General features: G+C 34.6%; 1 protein-coding gene and 1 non-coding gene across 4 annotated transcripts in view; both read left to right on the forward strand.

Moving 5' to 3' along the window:
• The window catches only part of PRKG1 (protein kinase cGMP-dependent 1), a 1,140,935-nt gene that overhangs the window by 724,091 nt on the left and 394,023 nt on the right, over window positions 1-22,821 (forward strand). The window lies entirely within an intron of this gene.
• Window positions 852-958, forward strand: LOC141573020 (U6 spliceosomal RNA). The gene has a single exon (XR_012498605.2). It is a non-coding gene; the product is annotated as a U6 spliceosomal RNA (small nuclear RNA).

Genomic DNA, 22,821 nt, shown 5'->3' on the forward strand with positions numbered 1-22,821 from the left:
AATGTTTTTGTCCACATTGCAACATTTAAATTTTGGAGGCTATGCTGATTGGCTATAAATTTAAATTTTTATCTGAACTACCATTTATCATTTCAATCAATAGGTATTGGGATTGAGAACTAATAATATATGTAAAGGAAATCCTGGGAATCATTTTCCCCCTGAATGTTTTACAAATCCTCATTGGATATTTCAGAAAGGTATAAAGGAGTTAAAAGATTAAAAAGAATGGGGGATAAGAAGGGAAAAGGCAATATGAGATGTAGCATTTGAATACAGAAATAGTCTTAGTGACGTTAACTAGCTCAAATGATAAAATGCTTTTAAGAGATAAAACTATTCAACGAAGAAAAAAGTCCTGGAGTATCATAAATTAAAAAAAATATATTATGTAGCCCACACAGACTATTAATATGTTGTACCTTGCCTTAAATTAATTGTGTGCATTTTTGATGGACATAAGAAAAAAGTTTGACCATCCCAGGGATGAAAAAGTAGAATGAAGTACCAGGAGATTTAGAGAGTCCTCTCTTTAGAGATCTTTGACAAACAACTGCTTGTTCTGAGTGATTTCAATATCCATTACATAGAACAATGTCTCTCTCCATGATCTGGAAAGAAGTGTATGAAATACATACTGAGTAGTTGGGCAAAACGTGTTTCTTTGTCCCACATTAAACACACTGAATCATAACCCTGTGGGGTGGGGCCTTGGAATCTCTCTGAATGATTCTTATTGACACTCAAATTTTAGAATGACTGCATTAGAAACAGGGAGCTGAAATAATTATCTTTTTAGGTCTCAGCTGTCTAGCCCATTACATATATATGAAATAAAGAAGTAATTATGGGTGCTCGCTTCTGCAGCACATATACTAAAACTGGAACGATACAGAGAAGATTTGCATGGTCCCTGAGCAAGAATAAAATGCAAATTTGTGAAGTGTTCCATATTTTTATATGAAAGACAGTTTGGGGAATATAATCAATAATGCTGTAAAGACTTTGTAGGGTATCCGATGGACACTTGTATTATTAGGGAGACAATTTCAGGGATGGTGTAGGTGCCTGATCACTGCACTGTACACCTGAAGCTGAAGCTGAATAATAATGAATGTCAACTATAAATATATATATATATATATATATATATATATATATATGAAGTGGAATACAGCATAAGGAACAGAGACAGTGGAAATATAATGGCTGTATGTGATGTCGGAGGGGTAGGAGATTGGGGGAAGGGGGTTATCACTTTGTGAGGCGTATAAATGTTTAACTAGTACATCGTTTTGTACGCATGAAACTAATTTTAAAAAAAGTAATTATGGAAATCTCCCTGGCAGGAATTAAATAATCTAAAATTATATATTTGAGTCAATCCAAAGTGTTTATAAAGAATTGTACATTTTTCTTCAAATCATTTACAATTACTCCCATTGATATTTCTAATTCCATATTTGGAAGATTGTTTCCCTATGTAATATTTGTCCCTTTTAAAGGAAGATTTCACATACTAAGTAATCTTCAACCACCATATCCTATTGCTTTGACCCTAATCTTTTAATCATATTTTTTTTAAAAAAGCATTATTCCATATTAAGCTTATTTGGAAGTGATGTATTTTTTCAATTTCAATTTTTCCACTTTAGGTCATGTGTAAGAATTTCCTATAGCAAATGAAATATGGCAAGCTGGTTTTTCTTAGGGAAATAGGAGAGAACATTTCAATCTTGTTGTATCAGTCTTTCCCAAATAAACATATTTGTACAATCTTTTCATCTTCTTCAAACTGCACCTTAAAATATCACCCCTTAAACTGGATTCTTACAAATGGACTAGTTTTATGAATCAAAAAAATCTGGCACGGTCAAGAAATTTTATGTGGCCTTTAAGAAATCTGAAGGGCTATGCAAAGTAATTCCATAGGGCTAAGCCTCCTGGGCTTTTTGTTTGTTGGTTTGCTTGTTTTAAGGAGCCTTTCTTCATTTTCCCCAAGAAATCATAGTGTCAGCAACTCTTTATCTCTAAGAAAGTAGAGATAACATTGTGATTTAATCATGGTGAAGAAAGATATATGGTGATGAAAAGCACATGGCACTAAAAATCACTTGGAAGAGCCATCAGCAATATGGCATTGAAGATTTTTAACTGGTCTAGATGTATTGTTTGGGAAACCCAGATATAGGTTCTCAACATTTCATCTAATTGCCAAGCTAAGTTATACGTGACAGTAACTCAGAAAATGGCTGCTTACTAGACAATGACTGCTACTACAATTACTTCTGCTCATCCATTCCTTCTTCTTTTTCCTTGTAACAAAAAGGGGTTGGCCTTAGAAACATGTTCAGAATTTGGTTCCTATTCTCTGGATCTTGGAGGACAAATATCAGTCAAAAGTATGGGGGTGGACAGAGCACAGAGAAATTTGATGTGTTATTCTCTGACTTGGCATTTCTCAGTTTCTCCTCACTTCTTTCTTTCTAATTTTCCATCTGATTCTTGTTATTTCCCTTCAAGTCTTTTTTGCTATTATTTTGCAATTAGCTTTGTAATCTCAATGTTTAAAATGTCTGTGCACAGCCTCTAGTGCTGTTTTAGATAACACCATCAAGTAAGTAAGCTATGCAAGTCTTGATCTTGAATTTCACATTAGAATTAAGTATGGGTATGTAAGGCAGCAGGAAGAGAAGAAACTGTCACCTCACAAATTGCTGAAATACACATCCCCCCTTGGCCTTCCAAACAGCTTCAGACATGGAATATTTGATTTATGATTCACTGTGTGGTTTCCTATCTGTCCAGCCTGCAGAAACGCCTTTAATCTTCTTTAGTATTCTATATATATATACATGTAACTATAATAATTACCCCAGAATTAGTTCCAAGTAACTCTCTTGAGGGTGCTTTTCTTTTCTCAAAAAAGCAAAGCGATTACAAATTGCAGAGTTTATTACATTGCTTTGGATTTTTTTTTTTCTTTCACCTTTTACTACCAAGTTGCTCTCAACAGTTTTAAAAGGCCTGAAGGTTTGACATTTGTGTTTTCAAGTTATTCCCAAGAATAAAATATTAAAAAGAATTATAATGTCCAATGTTGAAGAGCAGATGTGGAAATGTACAGTTATAAACCTACTGTTGGCTATTCAAACTGATGCAAGCTTTCTTTTCTTCCTTTTATTTTTTAAATTAAAGTTTATTGGGGTGACAATTGTTAGTAAAGTTACATAGGTTTCAAGTGTACAATTCTGTAATACATTATCTATATATCACATTGTGTGTTCACCACCCAGAGTCAGTTCTCTTTCCATCATCATATATTCGATCTCTTTTACCCTCGTCTACCATCTGCCTCCCCACCTACCCTCTGGTAACCACTGTGTATTGTCTGTGTCTATGAGTTTTTGTTTTTTCATTTGTTTTTCTTGTTCCTTTGTTGTTTTCAGTTTTATATACCACATATCAGTGAAATCATATGGATACATATCTTTGCACATTTCCTTAGAATAAAATTCCTCAAAATGAAGTTGTCACATCAAAGGGTAAGCACATTTTAAAGGTATTTTTCACATTTTTGCCAAATTGCCTTTTAGAAAGTTTGCATCAATTTTGGCAAAAATGTATCAAACACCTTAAAAATGTGCTTACACGTTGATGTGACAACTTCATTTTGAGGAATTTTATTCTAAGGAAATAAGTGCGCAAAGATATGCATCCAGGGAGATTCATTACAGTTTTTGTTTAAAGTGGAACATTGAAAATGAAAAAAAATTAGAAGACATATTACTTAAATTGTGGAACAAAGTAACTAAGAATTACTATTCAGTGAATTTAAAAGAATTAATTAGATCCATATTTGAAGAAAATGAAAATTAAACCATATAAATGACATTAAAGTTTTATAAGTATATTAATATAAACCTGAGGATATATGTACATGGAGAAAAGTCTAGTAAATTATACAAAAATTTAGTCCTGGTTTTCCTGGTCGGAATATAAATCATTTTTGTTGTTTTAGATTTCTTTTAAGTTTTCTGATTGATCTTTATGGACAGCTTTATTACTTTTATTTCTTCAGTTGTTGAAATGTTATTCCTTAAAAACATAATCATGTAATTACAGTGAACAATACAGTATTATATACTTCAAAGTTGCTAAGGGACTAGATCTTAAATGTTCTCTCCACAAAATGATAATTATGTGACATGATAGAGGTGTTAGCTAATGCTAATATATATTGCCATATATAAATGCATCAAATCAACATGTGTGTACACCTTAGACTTACACAATGTTGTATGTCAATATAACATTGTGCAGAACACAATGTTGTATATCTCAGTTAAAAGAAAACATGATCGTGGCCACAGAGATTCAAATAACTAGTTGTTTTTAGTGGAAATGTGTCAACTCAGGCTAGAGTTGAGAGTTAGCCCTTTGAATAATACTTTTAAAAGCATCTTTTGAAATTATATAGGCAAATGGAGATTTGGTAGCTAAAATTTTATTTCCTCAGTTAGATAGAATGATGGAGAAAGAAACTCATGGTACTAAAGGTACTTAGCTGATTACCTTTACTCTTCATACTAATGTTCCTCTGCTTTGGGGCTCACAAGGCATGTGATGTTAATATAGAGTATATCACTTAGTAAAAATTATGTTTTCAATAGAACGGGCCAGATGAAATCAATCTTCATTTAATACACAGCTCAGTGGTTTTATACAAATGAATATTCGAGTTATAAATTATAATTCAAGGTTGGCATACAACTGTGCTCTACTTAGTTTTCTTGGTCAATTATGATAAATAACAATTCTTCCAACATTTTATTTCACTTTTATAAATCAAAATTTATTTATGTTATACCAGATAAACTGATTCTTTAAAAGCTCCTTAGATTAAAAAATCTCATAAAAATCAATACATAATTTATAATTTATAGTTTTCATAGACCCATGGAAAACAGTTAATGAGAATACTCTCTAATGCAGGCTATCCAGAAGATTTGCTTTCTATAACTGCTTAAATGTGAATCAGGGATGCTTTGGGAAGGGAAATTTGTGATTGGAATTGTATCATTTTGCTTTTATATGAAAACTTTCTGTGTGCCAAGCAGATGATATGGACTTCATGAAGATGTAAAGGTAGGGACTTTAGGGACTGAAAGCAGAACAGAAGATACTCAAACTTTTGTACATGCGTTTCGTGTGTGTGTATGTATATTTAATTTACCTCTTTCTTATAAAATTAGGCCTCGTAAACCTGTTTCAGGCTATAGTGCCCTTTGAAGATCTGATGACAGCTATATATATATATATATATATATATATATATATATATCAGGGTTGCCCGAAAAATGTACACAAGTGGACATGTTCGTTGCTCAAGCAGTAGTCTGCCCTAATCACATCAGTCTGGATGCTGATGGTAAACACTTTGAGCACCTCTTGTAGTTGCTAAAGTCAAACGTGACTTGTGTTTATTTATTTTTTATGGGTGTATATTGAGTATTGCAATGTTAAGAGTTTTCCTTTCTTAAAATGTGTATACATTTTTTTTGGCCCTCTCTCTCTCTACATATATATATATATATATATATATATATATATATATATATACACATACATACATATAAATCACATATGACTATATATATCACATATGCAAACACACTGATATACAAAATGCTATATTAAATAATAACATATCAGAGAGTTTACAAATTCTCCCTATACGTTCATTATGTATATATCATGTGCCATGAATCATCTCATTTAATTCTGACAATAAACTGTTACCATCCCTTGTACTGGTCAGAGTTCTCTAGAGAAATACAACCAGTAGGCCATAGACAGATATAGATGTAGATATATAAAGAGGTTTATTAGAAGGAATTGGCTCACATGATTATGGAGGCTGAGATTTCCTACAATCTGCCATCTTCAAGCTGGAGACTCAGGAAAGCTAATGATGTAAATTCTAGTTCAAGGACAAGAGAAGACCGACTGCAGTTCAGCTGAATGATCAGGCAGAGAAGTGAATTTTTTTCCTCACCTTCCAGATTTTGGGTTGGTAGCCTCTTCTATTATTAAACCAGTCTTAGTCTTGAGACAAGTTGACATTTTTTTTTGTTTTTCCAAATCAAGTTGTTGTCCTTTCAATCTTAGTTGTGGAGGGTGCAGCTCAGCTCCAGGTCCAGTTGCCGTTGTTAGTTGCAGGGAGCGCAGCCCACCATCCCTTGTGGGACTTGAGGAAATGAACGGGCAACCTTGTGGTTGAGAGCCCACGCTCCAACCAACTGAGCCATCCGGGAGGCAGCTCAGCTCCAGGTCCATTTGCCGTTTTCTAGTTGCAGGGGGCAGAGCCCACCATCCCTTGCAGGACTCGAGGAATTGAACTGGCAACTTTGTGGTTGAGAGCCCCCTGGCCCATGTGGGAGTCGAACCGGCAGCCTTCAGAGTTAGGAACATGGAGCTCTAACCGCCTGAGCCACTGGGCCGGCCCAAGTTGATGTGTTTTAAAAATATCATGATGGCAGAAGTCTGGCAATGAGGGGTCATTTTTGCAAACCCAGCATGGATTTCATCTACATGTGCCACAATCTGACACTCAGGTTCGGTGCTTTTAGTGTGTGCCTCAATTTTGATGAAAGACATCTTAAGTCAGGACATCTCAGCTTTCCATCTCAGCATTTTACATAATTTCTGGAACACTTGTAACATTACAAATACAACACAGAAAAGGCTCGATGTTATTTCTTATTTGACAATGCTTCCCATGTAATTTCAATGTACCAAAATAAGCCTAATTAATTTAATATTCCACTTTGTAAAGAGAGAAAACAAATCTTTTGTGGTGTTCCAATGGCCTTTCCGGGATACCTCAAAATTATTCCTAGGCCAAGACTCTAGTTATAATTTAAAGTTTGGAAAGTTTGTCAGAATATAGCAAAAGATTTGGACATTTGACTAAATAGGATCGTAAATCATTATGAAGCAATACTTAATTACCCATTTAACCAAAGTGATAATAAAATATTTCAAAGAAAAATACAGAAGTTTATATAATTGATAGAAAAACTCAGTTCTTACTATTGAGGAGATTTCGTTTTCTTAAGTAATCAAGGACCTGATTAAGACAACATAAAACAGAATATTATTTTGATAAAACACAGAATCTTTTCTGTCTAGGCAGAAAAGTTTCATAGCATCATTAGTAAACCAATAGTCCTTTTAACAAAGAGAGAAAACGAACTCTAATTTTGCATCAGCTTGCTTTTAATATTTAAATTCACTTGATTAAATTTATTTCAGTCTTATTTAGCTTGACCACATATAAAATTTCCTTTATCAAGGTTCCTTTTCCACAAACTTTCTACAACTTTCTGTGTCCCTTTTAGGACACACTCTTATTCTCACTCCCAGTCAAAAATAATAATCAGGAAAAAATTACTTCACTTCTGTAACAAAAACACATCTCCATCTCATGATCCTTTTTCTTTATTTAGACAAAACATATCCTACTTTTTTTGTATAAACAGTTGTTTTCCCTGTTATTTTTATTTCTGTAGCTTTAATTACATATATTAGAATTCATAACTTTAAAAAAAATCTTAATTTCTAATGAAAACTAAGAAGTAAGCAATTGTGAACTGTTACGCCGGTATTTAGATTGATACATTTATGAACACATATCTGTATCATCTATATCTATATCTATATCGCATATATTTATATATAGACACTTTGGTCAACATTGCTCAAGCAGTAGTTCGCCATAATCAGAAGTGTCTGGGCGCTGATGGTAACCACTTTGAGAACCTCTTGTAATTGCAGAAGTCAAACGTGACTTATGTTCATTTTTTGTTATCAGTATATATTGATTGTTACAATTTTAATAGTTTTCCTTTCTTAAAATGTGTGTACTTTTTTTTGTCTCTCTCTCTCTCTCTCTCTCTCTCTCTCTCTCTATATATATATATATATATATATATATATATATATATATATATATATATATATATGTATGTATATTTCTCCTCATAGCACAAGTTCTAACGTGGACAGGCATGTTTATCCAAGTATCTTTAGTTCCTCTACAATAACAAGCAAACAGTTTATAAACTTGTGTTCAGTAATTAATGTTTCATTATTTTATCTTCTTTGGAAATGGTGTAGCCATTCCATGAATATCCATCATTTAATTTAGCTAGCAAAACTTTAACATTTCAGGTTACCAAAGAGATTTAGGAAGCCATTTTTAACAACATAATTATTGCTAAAGAGTACGCCTAAAAATAAATCTTTTATCCTACTTACATTTATTTTGCTTGTTCCTAACAATTAAGTTGAGATTACTTAAGAAAATTTCATCATAGCTAGTTACTTTTCTTGCTGACAAATTTTGCAACAGAGATAACACGAACTTATTTGATTCATTAGAATAAAAGTATTATTTAATGCTGATTGTTCTAAAGGTATGCTTATTTAACCAAACCAAACTCAAAGCAGCTTGAATATCAAATGTTTTCTCAGATCATGTGATTCTGAAGAGCATTTGGGTTAGTTTCTGTTACATTTTGGGGAATTCTCATAGGAGCAGTTGTTTGTTTAAGCCAATTCAATAATAGATCCCCTTTTTTCTGTAAATCAACAACCATCCAGAGGTAGAAAATAACACACACACACATGAACATGCAAACAGACATGAACAGAAACCTCCTAGGCTTCATTTTTAAAGTACTGCCTTAAAACAGATAAGGTAATATAAAAGAACAGTTGGATCCAAACTGTGTTTCTGGCAGAATACATTAAGATTACCTGTGTAGATGGCTAAAGCTTTTCTTACTACCATTTGGGGATAAAGCACTTAAGGTTTGTGTTTATTTTTCTCAAAGGAGCCTTGGAGCCATAGGAGCAGTTTGTGCTTTCAAAAACACCCCAGTATCTCCCATTTTTACTTTTTTTCCTTCAGTTTTAGGAATTGTGGATGATAAAGATACCGTGTTTCCCTGAAAATAAGACCTAGTTGGACAATCAGCTCTAATGTGTCTTTTGGAGCAAAAATTAATATAAAACCTGGTCTTATTTTACTATAATATAAGATGAGGTCTTATCTAACATAATATGATACAAGACTGGATCTTATATTAATTTTTGCTCCAAAAGACACATTAGAGCTGGTTGTCCAGCTAGGTCTTATTTTCAGGGAAACACGGTAGCTGGGCTTTGAACTGCCTCTAGAGCTGCATTTCTGGTTTCACAAAAACATGTAAGATAATTTCCTATCAGGCTCTGGTATTAATTTCTCATTTGGCCAAATTTCTGATCAAGAAGTTATTAAATTCTTTTAAATATCTTTTCAGGTTTGAGCTGGGATGAACAGTGAATATTTATGGCATTATTAAACAATTCCATGTACACAAGAGGGCTTAAAATTTACTGCCTTCTACAGTTTTTTTCTTTCCTTTGATAGCCAAAAGAAAGAACTAACAGCCTCCATATCCCAGTTCTCCAGTGAGACACAATGTCCACTTCCATAGTACAATCAGATACAAGAGATGCAATCAAGTTGCCATAACTTTTTTTAAAAAATAAAGCCTCTTTAAACATTCCAGTTTCCATAATTTTACTAATCCTTACATTTCCATATTTGTTTAATCCAAATGTAGCACAAGTCAGGTCTTCACCAATGGGTTTTGGTACCACAGTTCATGAATTCCTATCTCAAGCATCCTGGAAATTTCTTTATTCTATCTCCTGACCATTTTACTCACTTTTGAGTAAAAAGATTTTGGGTCCCCATCAAGGGGTCAAGCCACAGCACTTTGGCCCTATAATCAATCTTTAACTTGATTTAACCAGCTTGACTGCTGCCCCAAGGGATTGCTGGTCAGGTTTCACATTGTAATCATTTTCTTACAGTCTTAAATTTATTTACACCTTTTCTCCCGAAAGATATTCTAGTATAATATATATTGCTTTTTATAATTAAAAAAAAAATCTCAGAAGACTATTTTTTTAGTAAATGACTATTTAGAACTCTATTACTTTTTTTTAATCAAGAAATGTTGCCTGTTACAGATTTGCTCCCAGGGGGAGGTTATTACGCCCTATGGTCTATGGTAGTACATTTTAAAACCATATCTTTCATGCAAAGTCTATCCTTATAGTGACCAAGCTATCTTGTGGTAACTTGTTGGTTTAGTGTACAAATACCATAGTGGTCTAAAAGAGTTCATGGTTCTTTAAAGATTGCTTGACTTCTTTCTTGGAAGTAGTTCAAGTTCAAAATAGATGCTGGCTCACCTTCATTTAAGTCACTTAAACTTATGTTTCCATTGGGTGCTCACCAAATGATAACTTTCTTCCACTTTGAAAGGCCTTATTACATGGACATTTTGTAATTTCAAGTATAGTCACTGATGTGCTGCAAGGTTGTTGCAAAAGTGAGATGATTTTGTGGATGGAAGTGCTGTCTTCTTTGGTATTTCTGAGGAGGCCACTTCTTTATTCATTTTCATTTATTGCTTTCTTTCCCACTTCATTCTCACCCTCTATATCCTTTATTATTTGCTCAAAATTTTCTCTTCTTTGTTACTCCTTCTTTTGTTTCAAACCCCAACTCTACTTAATTGTGTGACTTTCAGCAAAGTTATTCTTTTCTCAGTTGGTTTCCACACTGAAACAAAAAGGAAGTAATGAGTACCTGTATAAAGAGTATCTATGTCAGTGTATTGTGAGTAAAAAAAAAGAAAAAAAAAGAAAAAAAATGGTGATGTTGGGAAAAATGTTTTCCCAGAGGCTGAATTTTAGTTAACACTCGAAAAAAAGAAAAAACAAATATTGTTTTCTAAGATATTCCTAAAAATAAAAGAAAATATGTAAAATCTTGTACTTTTTAATATTATGTTTGTCAGGAAGGATCATAGTGTATTTATCTCGTAACGATACTTATTTATTCTGACTGTCTAGAATTAGAGAAAACTCAGAATGCACACTCTCTTGGCTAAGATGTCTGTACCACAAAATTTAATAGATAGCTACAAATATAGGGGTAGTTTCCAGAATCAGAAAGATATTGAGATAGAAACGGGTGCCTGAGGACTATTTCACTATTTCAAAAAACCCAGGTTAAATGAATACATCTTTAGTCTTAAATAAGAAAACAAATTAACGATTACTTAATGAATAACTTTTGATTAAAATATGTTTAAAATCCAGTGGTCCGTATGTTGAGGTGAAGAGTAGACATGGACTTAGTTGTTTAGAAACCTATGCTACAGAGGACATCTGATGTTTCACGAAGGCTTTCCACTTGACAATGTAGCAGAAAGACTGTAATTGCTTTAAAAACGATTATCAAGAGTTGTAATTCAATTAATCTTGTAATTAGCTCATTTAATACTCCCAAAGGGCAAATAGAATATTTTAGTTTAAGTTAATTGATATATAATGTGTACAACTTTGTTCTAGACTGATAAAATAACATTCTAATTTGCACGGTAGAAAGATGGTGATGAGGACCCTTTTTTTTTTTTTTTTTTTTTTTTTTTTGGTGTCTATAATTTGCCAGACACTATTAGGTGATTTACATATATAATCTTTCATCCTCAATGGGCATGGTATGAATTATTACACCCATTTTAAAGAGGAAGCATTTGACATTTGGGCACAGTATGAAATATTATTCCCATTTTAAAGAGGAAGCACTTGACATTTAGATGGGTTATGGAAAGTAACACACCTAAAAAGTACTGGAAACACTCTTCACGCTGTCTTCGAGAAACATCCTCTCATATCCACAAACCAGGGCGCTCATCTTGTGTGTTTACATAGCATTCTGTGATTCTATCATTAGATTGACCTATTTTTTTAATACTATTTTTTAGAGTATTTTTAGGTTCTCAGCAAAATTGAGCAAAAAGTACAGAGATTTCCCATATACCTTCTCCCCCTATATATGCATAGCTTTCTCCACCATCAAAATCTGGAACCAGAGTGGTGCATTTAACTACAATTAATGAACCCACATTTACACATCATTATCCCCCAAAAGTCCATCATTTAAATTAGGGTACACTCTTGGTGTTTTACATTCTGTGGTTTGTGACAGATGTATAATGATGACCCATATCCACCTTAAAAGTGTCGTACAGAATAGTTTCACTGCCCTAAAAATCCTTTCTGCCCCATCTATTCATTTTTCTCTCCCCCTAACCCCTGGCAATCCCTGATCCTTTTACTGACTCCATAGTTTGCCTTTTCCAGAATATCATACGGCATGTAGCCTTTTCCGATTGGCTTTTTTCACTTAGTAATATGCACTTAAAGTTCTTCTATGTCTTTTCAGGGTTTGATAGCTCATTTCTTTTTAGCACTGAATAAAATTCCATTGTCTGTATGTACCACAGATTATCCATTCACCTATTGAAGGACATCTTGGTTACTTCCAGTGACTATTCTAACTGTCTGATCCCGTAGGATTTTTCCTATAGTGCAAAGGTGTCCGTACAGCTAAGCCTGTGTTTTATTCTCTTGGTATTCCCATGGCTTGTCTGGTAACCTGCTCATGGTAAAAGCTCAATAGATATGACTTAGGATGCCCCAGGGTTTGCCAGCCTGAGAGGATATGGGAGTTAACACCAGGCATGGAAGCCCACATTTTGGTGGTGTTTCCTAGATTAGATTTTAGGAGTCCCTGGTATGTTCCTGTGTATGCTGGAACACTCACTTTGTGATGCTTTGACTTCTTGCTTGGTACCACGTGCCTCCACATCGCATGAGGATAGCATTCACCAGTGCTTCTGCATCACTGACCACCAGCAGAGGCCGTGTTCCTGTTCTGGATGCTGTATCTGGTGTTTCTTAGGCTGCAGAACTCAGAAAATGATGTTAAAGTGCCTTACTCTGCGTTGCTCAGACTATTGTAGCTTTCTGTTTGGTAAAAGGAAAATGTATTTTAAAAGAATATAGAAAAGTGGGGGAAACAATGTGTGAATTGTACTTAATTTTTAATTCCTCAAAAATGTGTGGTTGATTGTTATGAGATTTGATTTCCATTTTTTTCTGAATCTTCTGTGTCTGGAGGAAGGAAAAATATAGTAATTTGAAAGTGGCCAGAAATAATCATATAGCTGTAAGAGTTGATGTGATATTTATCTGTGGCAATTTCTTTTTTCTTCTTGTTTTGGAAGCTGTCAGAACAATCAAGATATCGATTCCTTATCCTTGGGAAGGTGCTGACCTTAATGAAGTGATCCAAATGTAAATATTTCAGAGTGAAAGTGTCTGTTTAGTAATGTCAACAGCTGTTCTATTATTAGGGATAGGCTGGGAATCTCTACAAAGTTGTTTTTTGAAATGAATATAACAAGATGGTTGGTGTTCCCTTTGCATTGGAAATGAGGTGTTTGTATGAAGGCTGAGAATAGAGGGGGACAGGGCTTTAAGCAAAGGCTGGATTGTCAGGTATCCATGTTTTAACCAGGCAGTCCAGTATATGCCCTAGATTCCCACAAAAGATCTATCCATTAAGTGACATGTTTCTGAGTTTCCTTGCTCATTTGCTAGGTATGTACTCTGTACTGTTGATCCTGTTAGATACCTGGTTATAATATCTCCTTTCAAGATTTGGTGTTTTAACTAGACCTACAGTTTATGACAGTCCTAACTGGGGACTAAGCACTTCCATCTTCCCCAACTTTTCTCTTAGGTGGTAGTACACCAACTTGACGAGTAGGAAGCATTTTAATTACTTTGTGCTTATATTGTACCTGATAATTTTCCAAGTGCTTTTACATTCATTTTCTCATTTAATTGAGAGAAATATGGCAGATTTTATTATTCCCATTCTACAGAAGAGAAAAAGAAACTGTAAAAGCTTGGATGTTATGTCATAGTTGAAGAATCTTTTCAATAATGTGTATTAGGTACTTCACGGTATATATTTATCATTCCAAAATTTCTCTTGTTGAATATATTTGAATTTATATATTTGTAATAAGCAAAGCTTTTCTGCTAATAAGGTTGTGCTAATATAGTTCAAATTATGGTTGTTTTTCAATGTAATCTTTTATTTCTGAGCAGTTACTTGTGCGTCAATTTTGTGCATTTATTTTCAATTTATTTACTTTAAAAAAATGGCGCTGCATACCCAACGCTGGGATCTCCCAGATGCTTCTTCTATTTCCATTTGCTATAGCTGAAAGAAGATTTTATTTTACCATTTCATATTGAATAAAATATTAAAATCGATTCTTGCCTTTATAAATTTTATAGAAGCAATCTGCTTATATCTAGTTTGGGGTGAAGAAAGAAAAATATATGTATAATATCCATGACTCTTATGGTAGGAGTATATCTTCATACATATATTTAAAGTATTAAAATACATATTTTTGTGCACACATTCATAGGAACATGATGTATCCGATAATCTTAATATACCAACTAACTTATACAAGTGAAAGCAGCGTTTTATTTCTGGTCCCTTTGGTTGAGTCTGTTTCTAAGTATATCACAAGTTTTTCAAATTAAACCATTATTGACTTGGTTTAGCAGACTGATTTTTATTTCCCTAAATCATTTTGATGATAGACATTGTGCTTGGCTAAGGATTGTATGATATGTTAAGTAATGGATAGGGAATTTTCTTCTAATAAATCTTGGGAGATCATTGAGTTTATCTTTGGTTAATTATTTATAAGAAGTCTTGTATTTTATTTGTAAACCAAATAGATAGCTCATCTTTTTTTCTTATTCTTATTTTCTTATTTTTCTTATTCTTATTTCTTTTCTTTTCTTATTGAAAAGGTGCTATAGTATACATCTCTGACATAGAATAAGAACAAATGAACAGCCTTTGAAAGAACTATTTATCATCCCTAGAATTGCAGAATTTATTTTAAAATTCGAGAATTCTCTCAAGATGTTTCATATATCCTGAAGACGTTGGAAATAGCTTCAAAGGAAAGAGACAACTTGTTAGAGTGGTATTTAAGATATTCATAATGATTACTGTTCTATCTAGAGAACTATTGTTAGTAAAACATTCAAAGTTGTCTCCCTTTTGACATAATTTCCTCTTTCTTTTTATGGCCAAATGCCCTTTATGCTTTATCAAGCATTTAAAAAAAAAAAGAAGAAGAAGAAAAGATATGCCAGTCATTTCAGACCTCAAATGTCCTCAAATGTCTCCGTGTGTGTGTGTTTGTGTGTGTGTATGTACTCATGATCTCAGCTATGATGAATGGTGTAGATGCGAAAAAGCTATTCTGTTATGTTGTCATTTTAAGAAAGTCTATTTACCCAAAGCCAACAGTGAAATTATAGCAGGTGCAGTTTCAGGCCTCCACAATTGTCCCAGATTACCCTTTCAATAAAATGTTGACAGCCTCACAAAAACAGTCTTACTTTGCTAACATTTGGAAGCAGATAGGCATTGCAAAATGTATTGTCATAGCAGCAGTGGTTCTGTCGCTGAAAAACCCAGGCTTGGCTGCTTGCTGCATGAAAGCCAAAGTCCAAGAGACAAGGGTTGGTGGAAAGAAAAGGAGGTTTATTCAAAATGTCAGCATTCCAGGAAGATGGTGGACTCCTGTTTCAAAGGCCATCTTCCCTGTTCCTAGAATGGTCAGAAAGTTTTATAGGTGGGTAAAAAGAAGCAGAACATAAGAAAGGGGGAGTTAGTCAAGTGATTCCTGGGTGCTGATGTCTGGAAAAATGCATCCTACTAGGGTCCAGTTTGTTCTGAGATTATGTTATCTTGGGCCCGTCATAGGGGCAATTCATGCGTCATATGATGGAAAATTGCAAGGGAGTTGTAGCCTGGGTATGGGTGTCAAGAGGTCTGAGGGCTGAAACAGGTTAAGTCCATATTCTGGCGATTAACCAGATTAACGAGGTATGCATGCAACCTTGGGAAAACAGAACAATTGAATCAGGGAGGAGGGGAAAGAAACAATGAAAACAAGAAAAAAGAAAAATAAACTAGATTGTTAAATCTTAAAAGAATATACCATCATCCTTACAGTTTGAGTGTCTGAAAATCTCTTTATATTGTTAATGGAAAATTATTTATTTATTTATTGTTTTCACTCCATAAATATGCAACGAGTACCTTTTAGTACACCGGAACTTTATATTCCCCATTAGAAAACAAAGGCTGTTACAGGGACTCTGAAGTAGTCACAGCTAAAATTAGCACTATTTTTCCTCACTGGAGGGGCAAGCAAAGTAGGAGGAAGGAAGTATGTTTCTGCGTACTGTAAGAACTATTAAGAGTGGGTGTGGGGGAAGAAGTTGGAAGTCCCTGTAATCCTATCCTACAAATAAAACTATTCTACAAATAAAAGAAAGTAGTTGTACACATTTACCACCTGTTATGTCTGCAACATTAGGCAAATTACTTGTATATTTTTCTTATCAACAGAAACCCTTTTACACATACTTACACACCACTTAGTTTAATACTGCCTTGGATGGGAAAAAAAAACACCCCTCAAGTTGTCAGGTATAGTATTGTTATATATAGCTTTAAGAAATATGAACAATGCAATAGCATCCAGTAGACAGAAGAAGAATTCTGTCAAATCAAATATTTAATCTTATTATTTAATAGGTACTTGCCTCCCATCCTAAATAAGAACCGGGTTAACTTTAAGCACTTAAAGAAAATTTAAAAAGCAAATATATAACTGGGTTTAATAAAAGCAAATTGGCTTTCTTTCTCTATATACACCTGCAATGTTTATGTGCCAAGCTCTATGCTTTATACATATTGACTAGTTTAATCCTCACAGCACTGTATAGGAGGCAGGTACTCTTATTAGTCTAATTTTACAGATGAAACTGAGTCACAGAGAAGTTAAATAACTTGCCCAAAGCACACAGCTAGTAAGTGACAGAACTTGACTTACATCCAGGTAGCTTGATGCTTGAGTCTTTACTTTGGTCCTCTGAGCTATATTGCTTCTCATTACATGATAGTAAGACTTTGCTATTCCAAGTGTGGTCCTTGGACCAGCAGCATTAGTAACACGTGGGCACTTGTTAGAAAAGTTAAATTTAAGGCCCCACTCCAAACATATAGAATCTGATTCTGCATATTAACAAGATCACTAGGTGATTCTTACATACATTTAAGTTTGCAAAGCACAGATCTAAGTCTCTTCCTAATAGAATATAGTCTTATTTTAGAAAAACAAATCAGTATTCCACCCCAATTAAATTGCCTCTTGATTTCTCCTACAGGTTTTGAATGCGTTGAAAAGGATTAAAGTGTATAAATAAGGTATTCTCTTTGTTTGTTCTCCTCATGGTCCAGTTATAATCCAAGGCTTGATAGTGTATGCATTCATTCCTTTTTTTGAGACCAATGGTTCTTAAAATGTGGTGCCTGGATTAGCAGCATCGACCTAGAAATCATTAGGTATGCAAATTGTTGGCTTCTAACCAAGATCTATTGGGGGTGGGACCCAGCAATCTGTGTTGAAAAAGCCCTCTAGGTGATTCAGTGCCTTCTAAAGTTTGAGAACCACTGCCTTAATTCTTCTGAAATGGCACACTACTTGAATGACATCACGGATTATACTTTGCTGGAGAGCCTTCCTTAAAAGGTACAGTTCCTTTGTTTTGCAAATGAGACAGTTTATAAATGTGCAGAAAAATCTGTGATGTGAATTTTAGTTTCACTGCAAATGAGCCACAGTCCTAAAAATAGGAATGTAATTTCTTGCAAAAGCATGAGGCAACTGAGCAACAATCTTTTCCAAAGTGACTAATTCATTGGAAAGGGTTGACTTTAGTGTTTGCCCCCTTGTCATTGTGGTTAACTCTTTGTCCATCCCTTCTGGGATTTCATTATATTTGATTGCTACGTTTAGCACTCTGTTTGTTGAAGACCTACCTTTGCTCGGTTGTCTGATGCATTTCTTCCCCTCCTCTGGTTGAGGCTGCCTTTGACAGACTTCTGACTTCCCTGTCTCCACAGCACGCATTCTCTTGGCTACCCTGCAGTCTCTTAACTGAGGCTTCATAAAGACTAAATGCAGGCCGTGCATGCAGGATGCCATCCTTCAACTCTTCTTTCTCTCCCTGCCTTGTAATGCCATGTGTGGAGACGGTAGCTTTCTTGAAAATTACCCATGGAATGCCTTTTCCCTTACGGTATTTCAATACAGGCTGTCTGTGTGGCACTCCCATCTGATTTTCAGCACCAGCTGATATGTGTGCTCTGACGTTTTAAGCTGGAAGCATAGGTTGATTGTCTTTTTCAAATTTAAGAAAAAACAAAACAAACAAAAAACCAGAACAACTTATACCTGTCAGGAAGAATGAATAGTTCTCATTTTGGGACACTTCTGGAGAAACTAGAATCATTTTTTTAAAATATCAGCAACAGTGTATTTCATATCCGACAAAAGTCCTAAAATGATGCTAGTCATTGGAACAGCCTGATTGAACTGTAACTGTACCCCAGAGCTTATAATAGATACTAGGAGGATGTTTGCCTTATGTACTTCCCGTAAGCTACCCCTTTCCTACCTGCTTTATTCAGGCATTCACCTGACAATATGATTACAGTATTGAACTTCCTTCCCTGATGAAATAACAAACTCTTTCCTAAAGCTAGATTTGACAGTATAGTTCATTAGCATCAATTAGACTGCTAATAATGTAGCTTTAAAAATGGTGATAACTTGGAATTAAAAATTACATTCTTTTTGTTTTGGTCTCTCATCTTCTTTTTTATTATCAAAAGGACAAGCATGCTATTAATGGAAAAAGACTAAGTTTTGACAGGAGAACAATTAGTGTGAAGACCATGACTAATTAAGATAAACACTGTTCACATTTTGTAGAATCTAGATTGCTCACTGGGGTTGTTAATCTGTCTTCCTTCTTAAACCATAAAATTGTAATTCCATTATTTTTATGCAAAAATATTTGGAACAATATTAAATTTCATCAGAAATAGCTTCTTTATTGCTTCTTGGTATTTTTCATTAATGTCCTAAAAAACTGACTATTGACAACAGGTGAATGATAAACCAATGCATGAAATGAAATGGGAAGAATGATGGTGTTTTTTAGTACAAACTCAGGTGTGGGGACAGAGCCCCAGAGAGCAGTTTCCAGGTTCTCACCCTCACGTGGAAAGGTGCTGGCTCAGGTAGTAAATGGCCATCAACTGTGACTGGATGGCCATCAGCTGTGGCTAGTTGGCCGTCAGCTGTAACCAGTGAGCCATTGGCCACTAATATAACTGCTGTGGCTACGCTAGCAGAAAATGGGGCTAGCAAGAAGATGGTGGCTGGCAAACACAGATTGCTGTTAGGACAGCGGGCGGGTTACAGATTGTGTGGATCCTGCTTCCTGTGTCTCCGGCCCAGCCACCAGTGAGAATATAGTAGTATGATTCCCCTATCTATGGTTCCGTGGGTGTTCCTTTTTGGCCTTACCATGTCCTGCATTCTTATGTGGGGAGCGGGACCAGAGACCCCCCCCACCCATGACTCCCTGCATGACATCAGGTCTTTGGTTCCCAAGTTTGTCCTTTGCATAAACATCTCCACTTCTACCAGGATATGTTTTTGTTCTTCTTTATCACTATTTCTGATTGGAAAAGTGAAGAAACGAAAAAAAATGCATAAAAACACTGGGCAGGAAAGCTGAAAGAGTCAGGACAAAGAAAATAAAAAGGGTGGAATTCTAAAACATATTTCTGGCTCTACTTAAATGCAACTTTAAAAATAATTTTTTTTTTTAAAGTTTCAATCACAGTTGACATACAATATTATATTGGTTTCAGGTGTAAAACAGTGATTAGACATTTTTAAATGCAGCTTGTAACAGATCAATGTCTATCTACTATATTATTGATTTACAATGAAGATTTCAAATTCTATCAATACTAGGAGGAAACAATACATAAGAAACATTAAAGATTGTGGCTAGTTCTGTTGATTATTTCCCAGCTCAGTATTCTGTATTTTAGAGTACACAGTGAACTGAGTTATACTCCAGCCGATGGCTACTGCCAGCCTGATGCCATATTCAATACACATTTGTGTTTGAACAGACATAATACACTCATGCCATATTTAAATACATAAAGCCGAACTGATGAGCATGTTGTACTTGTTAAGAAAACACACATCGCTACTTTTGTCACTGACTGGGGACATCTCATTCAGCCAATATAGATAAATAGACCCATAGTTATCTTAAAATGATGACTCTGTTTTATATATACAATGTAATAATGTATCTGTATATAGTTGTAGCTCATAGGCCATGGAGCCTAAGACGAGCTGTCTCCATTTCTCATGGTTTGGTACATCCTTAAAGCAGGTGGTATTAGTTATATCTAAGAAAGTAGACGTGAAATCCCTAGAAGTCTGCACCTGATGATATTGTTAGGAAGTGAAGTGAACATTATCAGTAGTCAAAAAAGGTGGAGAGTTTCTTGATATTTCATTAATTTTGGCTAAGATTTATTAAAGTCATGGCTAGATTCCATAAAATTTAGCAGTGTGACAATGTTGGGTGGTGAATATGTTGTTTCTGAACTGCGTGGTGAGGGGTAGTGATACTTTTTAGGTGTTTTAGGAGTTTATGGCCTTGAGCTGAATAAAGTGGGGGGATGGAGCTGAATGAAAGGAAAGAAGAAATAGGATTTTTTTTTTTTTTTTTTCAGTTTTAAAGTTATAAAGAAAGGTTTTGCTAAGTTCATTAACATCAGGAATTTGACCAGTCTTCCCTTTCTTCATTTGGATGAACTGACCTCCTCCAGGCCTCACTGTAAGCACTTCTTCCTCAGGGAACACTAATCCTCACAGCTGGAATAGGTGGTCCTCTTGATAACAATTCCCCACATACCTTGTGAACCTGCCAGGTGAGCCTGGCAGTCACCACACCATATTGACATTGCTTGGTTTATTGCTCTCTCCACCACTGAACCATTATAAACTCTTAGAATATTGGAACTGTATGTGTATCGTTTGCTATCATATCGACAGTACTTGGTGTTTAGTGTGTCCTAAATATTTATTTGTGGAACAAATAACATCACATTCAAGACTCACTTATGACTTTAGTAGTTTTTTTTTTTCCCCCTTTCATATCAGTGCTTCCTAATGATTCTATTTAGTATCTTGAAATCTTTAACCACTCAGAAATAGCTTTCAAGAACTAGATCAAGTCAATTAGACTACTTAAGATTTCTAGAACCATGTCAGGTTTAGGCAGTTTATCTTTGCAGTCATTTACTTGATATAAAGGTCATTGCATTCCAAATTTACAATTTGGAAAATGTAAATATTAAATGAGTACCCTCTTGATCTGAATATTTTTGGTCATTGTGGTTAAAATTATGTGATGTGTGAACTGAGAATGCCCTGGAGGGACATTTGGAAGATGAACTCTGTAGCTGTCAGCATCTGGCTGGATAATCTTTATAAAATCTTTTAATATCTCTGCATCCTTTTTTTCCCCCTTACTGATAGAATGAAATTATAACTTGTTTTATTTAAGTATTGTTGCAAAAAATTAGAACCGTATGTGTGAAAGCCCTCAGAAAACCAAAAAATTCTATTTGAGTGGCTTAAAGATTTCAGAGTTTAGTTGCCTTTCTACGTTATGCATATGTGAGGTAAAATCCAGTGATCACACCAGAATTAGCAACTTGTAAGGCATTCATGACTCCTGGGGCTCCAGACAGAGTCAACACTCACTCTCGCGTAAGCAAAAATGCAACTTGATTCATCACATATTCAAAAAGGGGAAAAGGAAGATGAGTAATTTGTAGGTTGGGGCACTGGGATTGAATCCTCCAGCATCAGAATTGTAGTTCTCCAAGGAAGAGATGGAAGGCCCAGTATACCCATGCAAGCTGTGGCCAGGCTTGAGAGCGTAGAAGTAACTCTGCTACATATATGTGTGTGTGTGTGTGTGTGTATATGTGTATATATATATATATATATATATATATATACACACACACACACATATACACACACATACATATATATACATATATATGTATATATGTATGTACATATATACATACACATATATACATATACATATATACATATATACATATATATACATGTATATATACATATATATGTATATATACATATACGTATACATATATATATATATATATATATATATATATATATATATACCAATCTTCACCTCCTTTTAGCAAATATACATCCTTAAATGGTGTGAGCAAATTCTAGGTTGGTCTGCCATTATTTGCTGAAGGAGTTGGTGCAATTATGCTGACCAAGAGCAAGTCACTAGGTGGCTAGATTGCAATCTGAATATCACTTTCAAGCATTCAGAATTGGTGCCATTGTGTGAAAATGATGCTTAGGGCAAGAAAAGAGAGTATGTTTAATGTGTTTAAGCAGGGAATCGTCTTTCTAGAAATCTAGATTTTTTTTTCCCTGAAGAAACCAGTGATGCTGTTATAAAATATAGGTGATGTTGCTTCTTTCATCTGAAAATATAAGAACTATTAGTTTCCATATTGCATAATAGCACAGCCAACCTCTGCATTTAGGTCAATTAAAGCTCATTTTCTAATCGTTGTTGAACGCTCAGGTTTCTTTGCAACACTGTGTGTCTTCCAGATGAGAAAAATCACAAGAAGGGAAATGGCATTCTCATAATATGCCAAAAGCAGACGATTTTTAAAATGTGAAACAGCTGAGCTCACTTGACATTTCTTGATGTCATCTCATTCATCTGCCAGTGGAGGGGATGGTTAGAGAGCTCGCTTTCTGGTGATTTTTTTCCCCC

This window comes from Rhinolophus sinicus, chromosome 15 (genome assembly GCF_057876585.1).
Source record: "Rhinolophus sinicus isolate RSI-liver-muscle chromosome 15, RSI-T2T, whole genome shotgun sequence".
Taxonomy (NCBI): domain Eukaryota; kingdom Metazoa; phylum Chordata; class Mammalia; order Chiroptera; family Rhinolophidae; genus Rhinolophus; species Rhinolophus sinicus.